General features: G+C 45.9%; 10 pseudogenes; all 10 read left to right on the top strand.

Annotated features, from left to right (window-relative positions):
* The first annotated feature begins 2,227 nt into the window (after positions 1–2,227).
* On the top strand, positions 2,228–2,346 carry LOC137111611 (5S ribosomal RNA; annotated as a pseudogene).
* Positions 2,347–3,203: 857 nt separating this feature from the next.
* LOC137111407 (5S ribosomal RNA) lies at positions 3,204–3,322 on the top strand (annotated as a pseudogene).
* An 857-nt stretch (positions 3,323–4,179) lies between these two features.
* On the top strand, positions 4,180–4,298 carry LOC137112147 (5S ribosomal RNA; annotated as a pseudogene).
* Positions 4,299–5,155: 857 nt separating this feature from the next.
* Positions 5,156–5,274, top strand: LOC137111396 (5S ribosomal RNA; annotated as a pseudogene).
* An 857-nt stretch (positions 5,275–6,131) lies between these two features.
* Positions 6,132–6,250, top strand: LOC137111427 (5S ribosomal RNA; annotated as a pseudogene).
* A 4,413-nt stretch (positions 6,251–10,663) lies between these two features.
* On the top strand, positions 10,664–10,782 carry LOC137111610 (5S ribosomal RNA; annotated as a pseudogene).
* An 857-nt stretch (positions 10,783–11,639) lies between these two features.
* LOC137112160 (5S ribosomal RNA) lies at positions 11,640–11,758 on the top strand (annotated as a pseudogene).
* Positions 11,759–12,615: 857 nt separating this feature from the next.
* On the top strand, positions 12,616–12,734 carry LOC137111784 (5S ribosomal RNA; annotated as a pseudogene).
* Positions 12,735–13,591: 857 nt separating this feature from the next.
* On the top strand, positions 13,592–13,710 carry LOC137111783 (5S ribosomal RNA; annotated as a pseudogene).
* Positions 13,711–14,567: 857 nt separating this feature from the next.
* On the top strand, positions 14,568–14,686 carry LOC137111426 (5S ribosomal RNA; annotated as a pseudogene).
* The last annotated feature ends 2,195 nt before the right edge of the window (positions 14,687–16,881 follow it).

Raw genomic sequence — 16,881 nt, 5'->3', positions numbered from 1 at the left:
TGAGGGATGATTGTGTTGAATGCTGAGCTGAAGTCAATGAACAGCATTCGTACGTATGAGTCCTTACTGTCCAGGTGGGTGAGGGCCAGATGGAGGGTCGTGGAGATGGCATCGTCCGTGGAACGATTTGGACGATACGCAAACTGCATGGGGTCCAGGGAGGTTGGGAGTTGGGTCTTAATGTGCCTCATGACGAGCCTCTCGAAGCACTTCATCACGATGGGTGTGAGCGCGACGGGACGGTAGTCATTGAGGCAGGAGACAGTAGACTTCTTAGGCACAGGCACGATGGTCGTTGCCTTGAGGCACGTAGGAACAACGTTGCTGCTCAGGGAGATGTTGAAGATGTCTGTGAAGACATCCGCTAGCTGTTCTGCGCACTCCCTGAGCACTCTGCCAGGAATGTTGTCTGGTCCAGCAGACTTCCGTGGGTTAACTCTGCATAGAGTTTTCCTCACTTCAGCTGTGGTTAGACAGAGCACCTGGTCACTGGGAGGTGGAGTGGACTTCCTCGCCTTCACGTTGTTCTGTGCCTCAAACCGGGCGTAGAAGTGGTTCAGCGCATCTGGGAGGGAGGCGTCGCGGTCACAATCAGGTGAAGTTGTCTTGTAGTTCGTGATCGCCTGGATGCCCTGCCACATGCGCCGGGTGTCTCCGCTGTCTTCGAAGTGGTCGTGGATTTTTTTTTGAGTGTGCGCGCTTTGCCTCTCTAATGGCACGGGACAGTTTGGCCCTTGCTGTTCTCAAGGCCGTCTTGTCCCCTGTTCTGAAGGCAGCGTCTCTTTGTTTCAGCAGCGCACACACATTGGCATTTATCCACGGCTTCCTGTTGGAGCGTGTAGTGATGGTCTTGGAGATGGTCACATCGTCAACGCACTTGCTGATGTAGCTGGTTACTGTTGACGTGTATTCCTCCAAGTTGATGGAATCGCCGTTGGTTGCGGCCTCCCTAAACATGTCCCAGTCAGTGCACTCAAAACAGTCTTGAAGAGCAGAAGTAGCTCCTGCTGGCCAGGTTTTCACCTGTTTCAGAACCGGTTTAGAGCGTCTGACGAGCGGTCTGTATGCTGGAATTAGCATAACCGAGATGTGGTCTGAGTAGCCGAGATGGGGGCGGGGCTCCGCACGATACGCGCCGGGGATGTTTGTGTAAACAAGATCCAGCGTGTTCCCTCCTCTCGTTGCAAAGTCCACATGCTGATGAAGTTTAGGGAGCACAGTCCTGAGATTCGCATGGTTGAAATCTCCGGCAATAATAAACAGTCCGTCGGGGTGAGCGTTCTGCAGGTCGCTAATAGCACCGTAGAGTTCACACAGTGCCTCCTTAGCATTAGCGCTGGGGGGAATGTACACTCCGACAATGAAAACAGTGGTGAATTCCCGTGGTAAATAGAACGGTCTGCATCTAACAGTCACAAACTCCACTAGCGATGAGCAGAAACGTGAGACAAGCACAGAGTTCTTGCACCACTCCGTGTTGATGTAAACACACACGCCACCACCGCGAGTCTTACCGCACAGAGCAGCGTTTCTGTCGGCGCGAAACAAGGTTAGCCCGTCTAGCTGGATGGCGGCTTCCGGAACTCTGTCACTGAGCCACGTCTCCGTGAAAACAAAGATGCAGCAGTCTCTGAATTCTCGCCGCGTGGTCCGCTGGAGTCGGATTTAGTCTAGTTTATTGTCCAGGGAGCAGACGTTGGAGAGGAGAATGGACGGTAGAGCCGGCCGGCTAGGGTTAGCATTTAGCCTAGCACGGACACCCGCCCGCTTGCCGCGCTTCCGCTTCCTCGAGCAGCGCTTCCGACGTCCCCTCACCTGGCCACCGGCGTCAGGTGACACCGAGGGCTGGGGGCCTGGTATTTGTCGCTGGGGTCGTAGCAAGCCGAGGTCGCGAAGGTTACCAATTACTTCCTCGTGCAGATTATTGTATGTATGAACCCTGTGCCGCAGCAATGTCTGGCGGTCGTAAACATGAACACAGCTGACTGTGGTGTCCATGTACTGTAAAGGGTCTGGCTAAATACGGCAAAAACACCATTTGTTGGATCCGGAGAGGGCGCTGCGAGCTACTGCCGCGCCGCCATCTTGTTCCACAGCCTAGACAGGGGCGTAACAGACCAGTACAGTTATAGTACTTTGTACTTTGCCACATTTATCTTCTTCTTAGCAAGTGTCATGCATTCTGCTTCTCCAGCGTTTTTAAGAGCTGTTGATGATGTCAAATGCAGCTTACGGCCACACTGCTCTCTAAGCGCCCGATCCCGTCCGATCTCGGCAGCCAAATAGGGCCGGGCCTTGTTAGTACTTGGTAGGAAGACCGCCTGGGAATACCACGTGCTGTAAGCTTCTTTGCTTGGGTTTACGGGCAGCACAAGCTGGTGTTACTGCCTATTTATTCATAGAAATTGTTCTATATTTTCATCAAATTTTGTTCTTTCATTGCTGTTTTGCTACTTTATTGGTTTGTCAACCATCGTGCTTCATTACTAGTAGACCATTTTACGGTCCTGGCCATATGTGTTGTTTTTATTTTGTTGTTCTTATAGGTGCCCTGCCTGATTGGCCGGATTTGGGGGAAGTACAGGAAGCTGATTGGTCCATCCTACACTTCCTGGAGTTTTAAAAGTACGGTTCCCAACAGCTAGCGAGGCTCTTTCTGGCATCAGCACCTGTTTGCTGTTCTTGGTTTCCAAACCTTATTTAGCATTTTTGAATTGTTAGGTTTTGTGCCGTGGTTTCGTTTATAAATTGCATATTTTGTAAATAGTATTAAATCTGTAGGGGTGAACTGCCATTTTCTTTGGACTGTTTTCACATTAGGGAGTTAGGGTTAGCGACTGTCTTTTGGTTTGTTTATTTCTATCAGGCTAGCTAGCACTTTCTGTGGGAAATGGCTTATTTTGTTTATTATGTTGGCCTTGGTTCGCCCTGAGTTGTAGTGTCATGTTTTGTTTGACACTTTCTTTCGTTTAAAATAAATATCATTCTGTTGGAACATCTCGATCCTGGATTTTGGTTTGGGGATCGGAGAGGGAACATGCTAATTTATCTTTGTATGTTGCACCCTGACCCCCTAGACAGGGGCGTAACAGACCAGTACAGTTATAGTACTTTGTACTTTGCCACATTTATCTTCTTCTTAGCAAGTGTCATGCATTCTGCTTCTCCAGCGTTTTTAAGAGCTGTTGATGATGTCAAATGCAGCTTACGGCCACACCGCTCTCTAAGTGCCCGATCTCGTCCGATCTCGGCAGCCAAATAGAGCCGGGCCTGGTTAGTACTTGGTAAGAAGACCACCTGGGAATACCAGGTGCTGTAAGCTTTTTTGCTTGGGTTTACGGGCAGCACAAGCTGGTGTTACTGCCTATTTATTCATAGAAATTGTTCTATATTTTCATCAAATTTTGTTCTTACATTGCTGTTTTGCTACTTTATTGGTTTGCCAACCATCGTGCTTCATTACTAGTAGACCATGTTACGGTCCTGGCCATATGTGTTGTTTTTATTTTGTTGTTCTTATAGGTGCCCTGCCTGATTGGCCGGATTTGGGGGAAGTACAGGAAGCTGATTGGTCCATCTTACACTTCCTGCAGTTTTAAAAGTACGGTTCCCAACAGCTAGCGAGGCTCTTTCTGGCATCAGCACCTGTTTGCTGTTCTTGGTTTCCAAACCTTATTTAGCATTTTTGAATTGTTAGGTTTTGTGCCGTGGTTTTGTTTATAAATTGTATATTTTGTAAATAGTATTAAATCTGTAGGGGTGAACTGCCATTTTCTTTGGACTGTTTTCACATTAGGGAGTTAGGGTTAGCGACTGTCTTTTGGTTTGTTTATTTCTATCAGGCTAGCTAGCACTTTCTGTGGGAAATGGCTTATTTTGTTTATTATGTTGGCCTTGGTTCGCCCTGAGTTGTAGTGTCATGTTTTGTTTGACACTTTCTTTCGTTTAAAATAAATATCATTCTGTTGGAACATCTCGATCCTGGATTTTGGTTTGGGGATCGGAGAGGGAACATGCTAATTTATCTTTGTATGTTGCACCCTGACCCCCTAGACAGGGGCGTAACAGACCAGTACAGTTATAGTACTTTGTACTTTGCCACATTTATCTTCTTCTTAGCAAGTGTCATGCATTCTGCTTCTCCAGCGTTTTTAAGAGCTGTTGATGATGTCAAATGCAGCTTACGGCCACACCGCTCTCTAAGCGCCCGATCTCGTCCGATCTCGGCAGCCAAATAAAGCCGGGCCTGGTTAGTACTTGGTAGGAAGACCGCCTGGGAATACCAGGTGCTGTAAGCTTTTTTGCTTGGGTTTACGGGCAGCACAAGCTGGTGTTACTGCCTATTTATTCATAGAAATTGTTCTATATTTTCATCAAATTTTGTTCTTTCATTGCTGTTTTGCTACTTTATTGGTTTGTCAACCATCGTGCTTCGTTACTAATAGACCATGTTACGGTCCTGGCCATATGTGTTGTTTTTATTTTCTTGTTCTTATAGGTGCCCTGCCTGATTGGCCGGATTGGGGGGCAGTACAGGAAGCTGATTGGTCCATCCTACACCTGCTGGAGTTTTAAAAGTACGGTTCCCAACAGCTAGCGAGGCTCTTTCTGGCATCAGCACCTGTTTGCTGTTCTTGGTTTCCAAACCTTATTTAGCATTTTTGAATTGTTAGGTTTTGTGCCGTGGTTTTGTTTATAAATTGTATATTTTGTAAATAGTATTAAATCTGTAGGGGTGAACTGCCATTTTCTTTGGACTGTTTTCACATTAGGGAGTTAGGGTTAGCGACTGTCTTTTGGTTTGTTTATTTCTATCAGGCTAGCTAGCACTTTCTGTGGGAAATGGCTTATTTTGTTTATTATGTTGGCCTTGGTTCGCCCTGAGTTGTAGTGTCATGTTTTGTTTGACACTTTCTTTCGTTTAAAATAAATATCATTCTGTTGGAACATCTCGATCCTGGATTTTGGTTTGGGGATCGGAGAGGGAACATGCTAATTTATCTTTGTGTGTTGCACCCTGACCCCCTAGACAGGGGCGTAACAGACCAGTACAGTTATAGTACTTTGTACTTTGCCACATTTATCTTCTTCTTAGCAAGTGTCATGCATTCTGCTTCTCCAGCGTTTTTAAGAGCTGTTGATGATGTCAAATGCAGCTTACGGCCACACCGCTCTCTAAGCGCCCGATCTCGTCCGATCTCGGCAGCCAAATAGAGCCGGGCCTGTTTGGTACTTGGTAGGAAGACCGCCTGGGAATACCAGGTGCTGTAAGCTTTTTTGCTTGGGTTTACGGGCAGCACAAGCTGGTGTTACTGCCTATTTACTCATAGAAATTGTTCTATATTTTCATCAAATTTTGTTCTTTCATTGCTGTTTTGCTACTTTATCGGTTTGTCAACCATCGTGCTTCATTACTAGTAGACCATGTTATGGTCCTGGCCATATGTGATGTTTTTATTTTATTGTTCTTATAGGTTCCCTGCCTGATTGGCCGGATTTGGGGGAAGTACAGGAAGCTGATTGGTCCATCCTACACTTCCTGGAGTTTTAAAAGTACGGTTCCCAACAGCTAGCGAGGCTCTTTCTGGCATCAGCACCTGTTTGCTGTTCTTGGTTTCCAAACCTTATTTAGCATTTTAGAATTGTTAGGTTTTGTGCCGTGGTTTTGTTTATAAATTGTATATTTTGTAAATAGTATTAAATCTGTAGGGGTGAACTGCCATTTTCTTTGGACTGTTTTCACATTAGGGAGTTAGGGTTAGCGACTGTCTTTTGGTTTGTTTATTTCTATCAGGCTAGCTAGCACTTTCTGTGGGAAATGGCTTATTTTGTTTATTATGTTGGCCTTGGTTCGCCCTGAGTTGTAGTGTCATGTTTTGTTTGACACTTTCTTTCGTTTAAAATAAATATCATTCTGTTGGAACATCTCGATCCTGGATTTTGGTTTGGGGATCGGAGCGGGAACATGCTAATTTATCTTTGTATGTTGCACCCTGACCCCCTAGACAGGGCCGTAACAGACCAGTACAGTTATAGTACTTTGTACTTTGCCACATTTATCTTCTTCTTAGCAAGTGTCATGAATTCTGCTTCTCCAGCGTTTTTAAGAGCTGTTGATGATGTCAAATGCAGCTTACGGCCACACCGCTCTCTAAGCGCCCGATCTCGTCCGATCTAGGCAGCCAAATAGAGCCGGGCCTGGTTAGTACTTGGTAGGAAGACCGCCTGGGAATACCAGGTGCTGTAAGCTTTTTTGCTTGGGTTTACGGGCAGCACAAGCTGGTGTTACTGCCTATTTATTCATAGAAATTGTTCTATATTTTCATCAAATTTTGTTCTTTCATTGCTGTTTTGCTACTTTATTGGTTTGTCAACCATCGTGCTTCATTACTAGTAGACCATGTTACGGTCCTGGCCAGATGTGTTGTTTTTATTTTGTTGTTCTTATAGGTGCCCTGCCTGATTGGCCGGATTTGGGGGAAGTACAGGAAGCTGATTGGTCCATCCTACACTTCCTGGAGTTTTAAAAGTACGGTTCCCAACAGCTAGCGAGGCTCTTTCTGGCATCAGCACCTGTTTGCTGTTCTTGGTTTCCAAACCTTATTTAGCATTTTTGAATTGTTAGGTTTTGTGCCGTGGTTTTGTTTATAAATTGTATATTTTGTAAATAGTATTAAATCTGTAGGGGTGGACTGCCATTTTCTTTTGATTGTTTTCTCTTGTTTTCACATTAGGGAGTTAGGGTTAGCGACTGTCTTTTGGTTTGTTTATTTCTATCAGGCTAGCTAGCACTTTCTGTGGGAAATGGCTTATTTTGTTTATTATGTTGGCCTTGGTTCGCCCTGAGTTGTAGTGTCATGTTTTGTTTGACACTTTCTTTCGTTTAAAATAAATATCATTCTGTTGGAACATCTCGATCCTGGATTTTGGTTTGGGGATCGGAGAGGGAACATGCTAATTTATCTTTGTATGTTGCACCCTGACCCCCTAGTCAAGTCAAGTGGCTTTTATTGTCATTTCTACTATACACAGTTGTTCACAGTACACAGTTGAAACGAGATAACGTTCCTCCAAGAACCAAGGTGCTACAAACAACACAAGTTATAATAAAGTGCATCGAGTGCAACCAAGTGCAAACAGTGCAGACGAAAAAACAGTACAGACGTACAGTGTAGACAGACAACACAAGTAACACAGGACAGGACACAAGACACAAGACCCAAGACGGTGCCGACCAGTAAACCTACTGTATACTATTTTACAGTACAGTACAGTTCAGTTAAGTGTGCTAGGGGTGTTAAAAAAAAGAGCAGCATGTAAACGGTATTGTGCATTTAAATGTCCAGCATGTAAAAAAAGTGCAATTGCATTGGAATGTGCAAAAAAAACCAGCAGGTAAACAGTGTAGTGCAGTAAATGTAGAATGATAAAAGTAAATAAATAATAAATAAGTGGTGGTGGAATGAGATGAGTAGTGAGTGATGAGAATGTGCTGAGTTCGGTTTGCAGTGTGTTTAAGTTCTATTTCAGTTCTGTGTGTTGAGGAGCCTGATGGCTTGTGGGAAAAAACTGTTGCATAGTCTGGATGTGGTGGCCCGAATGCTTCGGAACCTCTTTCCTGATGGCAGGAGTGTGAAGAGTGTGTGTGATGGGTGTGTGCGGTCGTCCACAATGCTGTTGGCTTTGCGGATGCAGCGTGTGGTGTAAATGTGCATGATAGAGGGCAGAGAGACTCCGATGATCTTCTCAGCTGTCCTCACTATCCTCTGTAGGGTCTTGCGATCCGCGACGGTGCAGTTTCCAAACCAGGCAGTGATGCAGCTGCTCAGGATGCTCTCAATGGTCCCTCTGTAGAACATGGTCAGGATGGGGGGAGGGAGATGGGCTTTCCTCAGCCTTCTCAGGAAGTAGAGACGCTGCTGGGCCTTCTTGGTGATGGAGCTGGTGTTGACTGACCAGGTGAGGTTGTCCGCCAGATGAACACCAAGGAATTTGGTGCTCTTGACTATCTCCACTGAGGATCCATCGATGATCAATGGAGAATGGTCACCCTGTGCTCTCCTGAAGTCCACAACCATCTCTTTAGTTTTGTCAACGTTCAGAGACAGGTTGTTTGCTCCACACCAGGCTGTTAATCGTTGCACCTCCTCTCTGTAGGCTGACTCGTCGTTCTTGCTGATTAAACCCACCACGGTCGTGTCATCAGCAAACTTGACTATGTGGTTTGAGCTGTGCATTGCTACACAGTCGTGCGTCAGCAGAGTGAACAGCAGAGGGCTGAGCACACAGCCCTGAGGGGCTCCAGTGCTCAGTGTGGTGGTGCTGGAGATGTTGTTCCCGATCCGGACTGACTGGGGTCTCCCAGTCAGGAAGTCCAGAATCCAGTTGCAGAGGGAGGTGTTCAGGCCCAGTATGCTCAATTTCTCAGTCAGGTGCTGAGTGATGATTGTGTTGAATGCTGAGCTGAAGTCAATGAACAGCATTCGTACGTATGAGTCCTTACTGTCCAGGTGGGTGAGGGCCAGATGGAGGGTCGTGGAGATGGCATCGTCCGTGGAACGATTTGGACGATACGCAAACTGCATGGGGTCCAGGGAGGTTGGGAGTTGGGTCTTAATGTGCCTCATGACGAGCCTCTCGAAGCACTTCATCACGATGGGTGTGAGCGCGACGGGACGGTAGTCATTGAGGCAGGAGACAGTAGACTTCTTAGGCACAGGCACGATGGTCGTTGCCTTGAGGCACGTAGGAACAACGTTGCTGCTCAGGGAGATGTTGAAGATGTCTGTGAAGACATCCGCTAGCTGTTCTGCGCACTCCCTGAGCACTCTGCCAGGAATGTTGTCTGGTCCAGCAGACTTCCGTGGGTTAACTCTGCATAGAGTTTTCCTCACTTCAGCTGTGGTTAGACAGAGCACCTGGTCACTGGGAGGTGGAGTGGACTTCCTCGCCTTCACGTTGTTCTGTGCCTCAAACCGGGCGTAGAAGTGGTTCAGCGCATCTGGGAGGGAGGCGTCGCGGTCACAATCAGGTGAAGTTGTCTTGTAGTTCGTGATCGCCTGGATGCCCTGCCACATGCGCCGGGTGTCTCCGCTGTCTTCGAAGTGGTCGTGGATTTTTTTTTGAGTGTGCGCGCTTTGCCTCTCTAATGGCACGGGACAGTTTGGCCCTTGCTGTTCTCAAGGCCGTCTTGTCCCCTGTTCTGAAGGCAGCGTCTCTTTGTTTCAGCAGCGCACACACATTGGCATTTATCCACGGCTTCCTGTTGGAGCGTGTAGTGATGGTCTTGGAGATGGTCACATCGTCAACGCACTTGCTGATGTAGCTGGTTACTGTTGACGTGTATTCCTCCAAGTTGATGGAATCGCCGTTGGTTGCGGCCTCCCTAAACATGTCCCAGTCAGTGCACTCAAAACAGTCTTGAAGAGCAGAAGTAGCTCCTGCTGGCCAGGTTTTCACCTGTTTCAGAACCGGTTTAGAGCGTCTGACGAGCGGTCTGTATGCTGGAATTAGCATAACCGAGATGTGGTCTGAGTAGCCGAGATGGGGGCGGGGCTCCACACGATACGCGCCGGGGATGTTTGTGTAAACAAGATCCAGCGTGTTCCCTCCTCTCGTTGCAAAGTCCACATGCTGATGAAGTTTAGGGAGCACAGTCCTGAGATTCGCATGGTTGAAATCTCCGGCAATAATAAACAGTCCGTCGGGGTGAGCGTTCTGCAGGTCGCTAATAGCACCGTAGAGTTCACACAGTGCCTCCTTAGCATTAGCGCTGGGGGGAATGTACACTCCGACAATGAAAACAGTGGTGAATTCCCGTGGTAAATAGAACGGTCTGCATCTAACAGTCACAAACTCCACTAGCGATGAGCAGAAACGTGAGACAAGCACAGAGTTCTTGCACCACTCGGTGTTGATGTAAACACACACGCCACCACCGCGAGTCTTACCGCACAGAGCAGCGTTTCTGTCGGCGCGAAACACGGTTAGCCCGTCTAGCTGGATGGCGGCTTCCGGAACTCTGTCACTGAGCCACGTCTCCGTGAAAACAAAGATGCAGCAGTCTCTGAATTCTCGCCGCGTGGTCCGCTGGAGTCGGATTTAGTCTAGTTTATTGTCCAGGGAGCAGACGTTGGAGAGGAGAATGGACGGTAGAGCCGGCCGGCTAGGGTTAGCATTTAGCCTAGCACGGACACCCGCCCGCTTGCCGCGCTTCCGCTTCCTCGAGCAGCGCTTCCGACGTCCCCTCACCTGGCCACCGGCATCAGGTGACACCGAGGGCTGGGGGCCTGGTATTTGTCGCTGGGGTCGTAGCAAGCCGAGGTCGCGAAGGTTACCAATTACTTCCTCGTGCAGATTATTGTATGTATGAACCCTGTGCCGCAGCAATGTCTGGCGGTAGTAAACATGAACACAGCTGACTGTGGTGTCCATGTACTGTAAAGGGTCTGGCTAAATACGGCAAAAACACCATTTGTTGGATCCGGAGAGGCCGCTGCGAGCTACTGCCGCGCCGCCATCTTGTTCCACAGCCTAGACAGGGGCGTAACAGACCAGTACAGTTATAGTACTTTGTACTTTGCCACATTTATCTTCTTCTTAGCAAGTGTCATGCATTCTGCTTCTCCAGCGTTTTTAAGAGCTGTTGATGATGTCAAATGCAGCTTACGGCCACACTGCTCTCTAAGCGCCCGATCCCGTCCGATCTCGGCAGCCAAATAGGGCCGGGCCTTGTTAGTACTTGGTAGGAAGACCGCCTGGGAATACCACGTGCTGTAAGCTTCTTTGCTTGGGTTTACGGGCAGCACAAGCTGGTGTTACTGCCTATTTATTCATAGAAATTGTTCTATATTTTCATCAAATTTTGTTCTTTCATTGCTGTTTTGCTACTTTATTGGTTTGTCAACCATCGTGCTTCATTACTAGTAGACCATTTTACGGTCCTGGCCATATGTGTTGTTTTTATTTTGTTGTTCTTATAGGTGCCCTGCCTGATTGGCCGGATTTGGGGGAAGTACAGGAAGCTGATTGGTCCATCCTACACTTCCTGGAGTTTTAAAAGTACGGTTCCCAACAGCTAGCGAGGCTCTTTCTGGCATCAGCACCTGTTTGCTGTTCTTGGTTTCCAAACCTTATTTAGCATTTTTGAATTGTTAGGTTTTGTGCCGTGGTTTCGTTTATAAATTGCATATTTTGTAAATAGTATTAAATCTGTAGGGGTGAACTGCCATTTTCTTTGGACTGTTTTCACATTAGGGAGTTAGGGTTAGCGACTGTCTTTTGGTTTGTTTATTTCTATCAGGCTAGCTAGCACTTTCTGTGGGAAATGGCTTATTTTGTTTATTATGTTGGCCTTGGTTCGCCATGAGTTGTAGTGTCATGTTTTGTTTGACACTTTCTTTCGTTTAAAATAAATATCATTCTGTTGGAACATCTCGATCCTGGATTTTGGTTTGGGGATCGGAGAGGGAACATGCTAATTTATCTTTGTATGTTGCACCCTGACCCCCTAGACAGGGGCGTAACAGACCAGTACAGTTATAGTACTTTGTACTTTGCCACATTTATCTTCTTCTTAGCAAGTGTCATGCATTCTGCTTCTCCAGCGTTTTTAAGAGCTGTTGATGATGTCAAATGCAGCTTACGGCCACACCGCTCTCTAAGCGCCCGATCTCGTCCGATCTCGGCAGCCAAATAGAGCCGGGCCTGGTTAGTACTTGGTAAGAAGACCACCTGGGAATACCAGGTGCTGTAAGCTTTTTTGCTTGGGTTTACGGGCAGCACAAGCTGGTGTTACTGCCTATTTATTCATAGAAATTGTTCTATATTTTCATCAAATTTTGTTCTTACATTGCTGTTTTGCTACTTTATTGGTTTGCCAACCATCGTGCTTCATTACTAGTAGACCATGTTACGGTCCTGGCCATATGTGTTGTTTTTATTTTGTTGTTCTTATAGGTGCCCTGCCTGATTGGCCGGATTTGGGGGAAGTACAGGAAGCTGATTGGTCCATCCTACACTTCCTGGAGTTTTAAAAGTACGGTTCCCAACAGCTAGCGAGGCTCTTTCTGGCATCAGCACCTGTTTGCTGTTCTTGGTTTCCAAACCTTATTTAGCATTTTTGAATTGTTAGGTTTTGTGCCGTGGTTTCGTTTATAAATTGTATATTTTGTAAATAGTATTAAATCTGTAGGGGTGAACTGCCATTTTCTTTGGACTGTTTTCACATTAGGGAGTTAGGGTTAGCGACTGTCTTTTGGTTTGTTTATTTCTATCAGGCTAGCTAGCACTTTCTGTGGGAAATGGCTTATTTTGTTTATTATGTTGGCCTTGGTTCGCCCTGAGTTGTAGTGTCATGTTTTGTTTGACACTTTCTTTCGTTTAAAATAAATATCATTCTGTTGGAACATCTCGATCCTGGATTTTGGTTTGGGGATCGGAGAGGGAACATGCTAATTTATCTTTGTGTGTTGCACCCTGACCCCCTAGACAGGGGCGTAACAGACCAGTACAGTTATAGTACTTTGTACTTTGCCACATTTATCTTCTTCTTAGCAAGTGTCATGCATTCTGCTTCTCCAGCGTTTTTAAGAGCTGTTGATGATGTCAAATGCAGCTTACGGCCACACCGCTCTCTAAGCGCCCGATCTCGTCCGATCTCGGCAGCCAAATAGAGCCGGGCCTGGTTAGTACTTGGTAGGAAGACCGCCTGGGAATACCAGGTGCTGTAAGCTTTTTTGCTTGGGTTTACGGGCAGCACAAGCTGGTGTTACTGCCTATTTCTTCATAGAAATTGTTCTATATTTTCATCAAATTTTGTTCTTTCATTGCTGTTTTGCTACTTTATTGGTTTGCCAACCATCGTGCTTCATTACTAGTAGACCATGTTACGGTCCTGGCCATATGTGTTGTTTTTATTTTCTTGTTCTTATAGGTGCCCTGCCTGATTGGCCGGATTGGGGGGCAGTACAGGAAGCTGATTGGTCCATCCTACACTTCCTGGAGTTTTAAAAGTACGGTTCCCAACAGCTAGCGAGGCTCTTTCTGGCATCAGCACCTGTTTGCTGTTCTTGGTTTCCAAACCTTATTTAGCATTTTTGAATTGTTAGGTTTTGTGCCGTGGTTTTGTTTATAAATTGTATATTTTGTAAATAGTATTAAATCTGTAGGGGTGAACTGCCATTTTCTTTGGACTGTTTTCACATTAGGGAGTTAGGGTTAGCGACTGTCTTTTGGTTTGTTTATTTCTATCAGGCTAGCTAGCACTTTCTGTGGGAAATGGCTTATTTTGTTTATTATGTTGGCCTTGGTTCGCCCTGAGTTGTAGTGTCATGTTTTGTTTGACACTTTCTTTCGTTTAAAATAAATATCATTCTGTTGGAACATCTCGATCCTGGATTTTGGTTTGGGGATCGGAGAGGGAACATGCTAATTTATCTTTGTATGTTGCACCCTGACCCCCTAGACAGGGGCGTAACAGACCAGTACAGTTATAGTACTTTGTACTTTGCCACATTTATCTTCTTCTTAGCAAGTGTCATGCATTCTGCTTCTCCAGCGTTTTTAAGAGCTGTTGATGATGTCAAATGCAGCTTACGGCCACACCGCTCTCTAAGCGCCCGATCTCGTCCGATCTCGGCAGCCAAATAGAGCCGGGCCTGGTTAGTACTTGGTAGGAAGACCGCCTGGGAATACCAGGTGCTGTAAGCTTTTTTGCTTGGGTTTACGGGCAGCACAAGCTGGTGTTACTGCCTATTTATTCATAGAAATTGTTCTATATTTTCATCAAATTTTGTTCTTTCATTGCTGTTTTGCTACTTTATTGGTTTGTCAACCATCGTGCTTCATTACTAGTAGACCATGTTACGGTCCTGGCCATATGTGTTGTTTTTATTTTGTTGTTCTTATAGGTGCCCTGCCTGATTGGCCGGATTTGGGGGAAGTACAGGAAGCTGATTGGTCCATCCTACACTTCCTGGAGTTTTAAAAGTACGGTTCCCAACAGCTAGCGAGGCTCTTTCTGGCATCAGCACCTGTTTGCTGTTCTTGGTTTCCAAACCTTATTTAGCATTTTAGAATTGTTAGGTTTTGTGCCGTGGTTTTGTTTATAAATTGTATATTTTGTAAATAGTATTAAATCTGTAGGGGTGAACTGCCATTTTCTTTGGACTGTTTTCACATTAGGGAGTTAGGGTTAGCGACTGTCTTTTGGTTTGTTTATTTCTATCAGGCTAGCTAGCACTTTCTGTGGGAAATGGCTTATTTTGTTTATTATGTTGGCCTTGGTTCGCCCTGAGTTGTAGTGTCATGTTTTGTTTGACACTTTCTTTCGTTTAAAATAAATATCATTCTGTTGGAACATCTCGATCCTGGATTTTGGTTTGGGGATCGGAGCGGGAACATGCTAATTTATCTTTGTATGTTGCACCCTGACCCCCTAGACAGGGCCGTAACAGACCAGTACAGTTATAGTACTTTGTACTTTGCCACATTTATCTTCTTCTTAGCAAGTGTCATGAATTCTGCTTCTCCAGCGTTTTTAAGAGCTGTTGATGATGTCAAATGCAGCTTACGGCCACACCGCTCTCTAAGCGCCCGATCTCGTCCGATCTAGGCAGCCAAATAGAGCCGGGCCTGGTTAGTACTTGGTAGGAAGACCGCCTGGGAATACCAGGTGCTGTAAGCTTTTTTGCTTGGGTTTACGGGCAGCACAAGCTGGTGTTACTGCCTATTTATTCATAGAAATTGTTCTATATTTTCATCAAATTTTGTTCTTTCATTGCTGTTTTGCTACTTTATTGGTTTGTCAACCATCGTGCTTCATTACTAGTAGACCATGTTACGGTCCTGGCCAGATGTGTTGTTTTTATTTTGTTGTTCTTATAGGTGCCCTGTCTGATTGGCCGGATTTGGGGGAAGTACAGGAAGCTGATTGGTCCATCCTACACTTCCTGGAGTTTTAAAAGTACGGTTCCCAACAGCTAGCGAGGCTCTTTCTGGCATCAGCACCTGTTTGCTGTTCTTGGTTTCCAAACCTTATTTAGCATTTTTGAATTGTTAGGTTTTGTGCCGTGGTTTTGTTTATAAATTGTATATTTTGTAAATAGTATTAAATCTGTAGGGGTGGACTGCCATTTTCTTTTGATTGTTTTCTCTTGTTTTCACATTAGGGAGTTAGGGTTAGCGACTGTCTTTTGGTTTGTTTATTTCTATCAGGCTAGCTAGCACTTTCTGTGGGAAATGGCTTATTTTGTTTATTATGTTGGCCTTGGTTCGCCCTGAGTTGTAGTGTCATGTTTTGTTTGACACTTTCTTTCGTTTAAAATAAATATCATTCTGTTGGAACATCTCGATCCTGGATTTTGGTTTGGGGATCGGAGAGGGAACATGCTAATTTATCTTTGTATGTTGCACCCTGACCCCCTAGTCAAGTCAAGTGGCTTTTATTGTCATTTCTACTATACACAGTTGTTCACAGTACACAGTTGAAACGAGATAACGTTCCTCCAAGAACCAAGGTGCTACAAACAACACAAGTTATAATAAAGTGCATCGAGTGCAACCAAGTGCAAACAGTGCAGACGAAAAAACAGTACAGACGTACAGTGTAGACAGACAACACAAGTAACACAGGACAGGACACAAGACACAAGACCCAAGACGGTGCCGACCAGTAAACCTACTGTATACTATTTTACAGTACAGTACAGTTCAGTTAAGTGTGCTAGGGGTGTTAAAAAAAAGAGCAGCATGTAAACGGTATTGTGCATTTAAATGTCCAGCATGTAAAAAAAGTGCAATTGCATTGGAATGTGCAAAAAAAACCAGCAGGTAAACAGTGTAGTGCAGTAAATGTAGAATGATAAAAGTAAATAAATAATAAATAAGTGGTGGTGGAATGAGATGAGTAGTGAGTGATGAGAATGTGCTGAGTTCGGTTTGCAGTGTGTTTAAGTTCTATTTCAGTTCTGTGTGTTGAGGAGCCTGATGGCTTGTGGGAAAAAACTGTTGCATAGTCTGGATGTGGTGGCCCGAATGCTTCGGAACCTCTTTCCTGATGGCAGGAGTGTGAAGAGTGTGTGTGATGGGTGTGTGCGGTCGTCCACAATGCTGTTGGCTTTGCGGATGCAGCGTGTGGTGTAAATGTGCATGATAGAGGGCAGAGAGACTCCGATGATCTTCTCAGCTGTCCTCACTATCCTCTGTAGGGTCTTGCGATCCGCGACGGTGCAGTTTCCAAACCAGGCAGTGATGCAGCTGCTCAGGATGCTCTCAATGGTCCCTCTGTAGAACATGGTCAGGATGGGGGGAGGGAGATGGGCTTTCCTCAGCCTTCTCAGGAAGTAGAGACGCTGCTGGGCCTTCTTGGTGATGGAGCTGGTGTTGACTGACCAGGTGAGGTTGTCCGCCAGATGAACACCAAGGAATTTGGTGCTCTTGACTATCTCCACTGAGGATCCATCGATGATCAATGGAGAATGGTCACCCTGTGCTCTCCTGAAGTCCACAACCATCTCTTTAGTTTTGTCAACGTTCAGAGACAGGTTGTTTGCTCCACACCAGGCTGTTAATCGTTGCACCTCCTCTCTGTAGGCTGACTCGTCGTTCTTGCTGATTAAACCCACCACGGTCGTGTCATCAGCAAACTTGACTATGTGGTTTGAGCTGTGCATTGCTACACAGTCGTGCGTCAGCAGAGTGAACAGCAGAGGGCTGAGCACACAGCCCTGAGGGGCTCCAGTGCTCAGTGTGGTGGTGCTGGAGATGTTGTTCCCGATCCGGACTGACTGGGGTCTCCCAGTCAGGAAGTCCAGAATCCAGTTGCAGAGGGAGGTGTTCAGGCCCAGTATGCTCAATTTCTCAGTCAGGTGCTGAGTGATG

This window comes from Channa argus, unplaced genomic scaffold (assembly GCF_033026475.1).
Source record: "Channa argus isolate prfri unplaced genomic scaffold, Channa argus male v1.0 Contig011, whole genome shotgun sequence".
Lineage (NCBI taxonomy): Eukaryota > Metazoa > Chordata > Actinopteri > Anabantiformes > Channidae > Channa > Channa argus.
This window is presented reverse-complemented; position numbering and strand designations above follow the sequence as displayed.